The sequence below is a fragment of the Erinaceus europaeus genome, chromosome 2 (assembly GCF_950295315.1).
Source record: "Erinaceus europaeus chromosome 2, mEriEur2.1, whole genome shotgun sequence".
Taxonomy (NCBI): Eukaryota; Metazoa; Chordata; class Mammalia; order Eulipotyphla; family Erinaceidae; genus Erinaceus; species Erinaceus europaeus.
The window spans coordinates 171,216,326-171,218,556 of record NC_080163.1 but is presented as its reverse complement, the minus strand read 5'-3'; positions in this window follow the sequence as shown (position 1 = coordinate 171,218,556).

Here is a 2,231-nt window from a genome sequence, read left to right as displayed (position 1 = left end):
TGACTTTGCTTAGATTATTTTTAAGGAATTTGTATTTACAATTAAATTTTGATTTGATAGAACAAGGCAATTCATACAAGGAAAGGAGATAATGGAGAGAGAGAAACACCTACAGCTCTGCTTGCTTGTCAAGCTTAACCCCACCCCCTAGCAGGTAGGCACTGGGGCCTTGAACCTGGGTTCTTAGTCATGGTTATGCGCATGCTCAACTGAGATCACCACCACCTGTGCCTATTTTAAAATTATTAAAGAATTTCTTAAGAATCCCTCAACACTTTATCTGTACTATTCCAGCTTAGGTCCATGATTGGTCAACAATTTGTTCGGCTTTGTATGTTAACTCTTTTCAACCACCAGGTTCCAGATGCTAGCATAATGCTGACCAGACTTCCCTGGACAGACAACACCACCAATGTGTCCTGGGGCTCTGCTTCCCCAGAGCCCTTGCCCACTAGGACAAGGGAGAGACAGGCTGGGAGTATGGATCAACCAGTCACCGCCCATGTTCAGCGGGGAAGCAATTGCAGAAGCCAGACCTTCCGTCTTCTGCATCCCACAATGACCTTGGGTCCATACTCCCAGGGTTAAAAAACAAGAAAGCTATCAGGGAAGGGGATGGGATACAGAGTTCTGGTGGTGGGAATTGTGTGGAGTTGTACCCCTCTTTTTTAAAAAAAATATTTTATTTATTTATTCCCTTTTGTTGCCCTTGTTGATTTATTGTTGTAGTTATTATTGTTGTCGTCGTTGTTGGAAGTTGTACCCCTCTTATCCTATGGTTTACTCAATGTTTCCTTTTTATAAATAAAACATTTAAAAAAAAGGGAGTTCGGAGGTAGCGCAGCGGGTTTAGCGCAGGTCGCACAGCCTAAGGATCCTGGTTCGAGCCCCCAGCTCCCCATCTGCAGGGTCCTGGCCTCACAGTAGGTGAAGCAGGTCTGCAGGTGTCTATCTTTCTCTCCCCCTGTCTTCCCTTCTTCTCTTCTCTTTGTCCCAGCTGCGTCCAGCGCAGCGCCATGGAGCCCTGCAGCCCGCGCCCTGAGGCCCCGTCGCCCCCACGCGCCTTGCGTAGCGTCTCGTCCCGTCACACCCACGCGCATTGCGTTGCGACACGTCACGTCAGCCCCACGCCGCATTGCATCGCGTAACGTCACCCCCACGCCGCATTGTGTTGAGTTGCGTTGCACCCATAGGTCCCAGCACTGGTGCCCGGGTCCGCGACTTGAGCGCCAGGCCACGACTGTGCAGAGGCTCCCGGCGTGGAAGTACTGCTGCGGAGTCACGACGGTGCTGTGCTGGACAGCAGCGGCCATGTCCATCGTGCTCGGGCCATCTACTGCCATTCCTCCAATTCCAAGTAAGTGGCCCCCGGTGCCAGGTGCCAGGTGCCACCCGTCCTGGAAGGCTCTGGTGTCGCGCCCGCCCAGGAAGGTGCTGGTTGGGGGGAGGGGCGAAGTCGGGGTACAGCCACAGAGGCGCCAGCGCCACTGGACAGACACCATACCCCGGGCCAGGCACAGCCCGAAGAGGTGGCTGCGCCCCCCCCCCCAACCCCCAGGACCCAGCGGCCTTGAGCAGGGCGGTCCCCGGATAAGGTCCCCGGCAGGGGCGCACCCGGGGGAGGTGTGCGCCAGCCCCCAGACCCCACACCCCGGACAGGGACACCCTGGAAGGGTGGCTGCGTGCCCCAGATCCCGCTGTTTTCGGCTTCCAGGAGCGCAAGCACAGGGACCCCACCGGAGAGTCTGGGCAGCCGGCCTTCCCTTTCCTTCCAGCCAGGAGAGGGATCCTGGGGTCCCAGGGCCTCGCCCAGCATGTCCATGCTTGCGGCTCCGAGCGCCCTGAGGGTGAGGACCCGCCCAGGCAGCTCGAGGCCAGGCGCACTGCCTCCAGCCCACCCCAAACGCCTGGGCAGGAGGGGACCCCGGTGGAACCCACCAGCCTGCCTTGGCTTCGGGAGTGGCCAGGCCCAGAGAACTTTCCGCGCACCCGCCCATCCGAAATGTGCCCGCTGTCCTTCCTCAGTGTGGCCCACGACGAGGTCCTCGGGGGAAGGCTGTTTGGAATCCTGAACCTGGAGTTTGGCCTGGGGCAACATGGCGTGCCAGGCTCCCAGACTAAGGTGAAGGCCTGGGCGCGGGGTGTGGGTCCAGGTTGGGGGGGTCTCCTCACACTTCTAGAACTGGAGTGATTTCTCTGCCTCTGTCTCTCTCGGAAGAGACATGCATTTC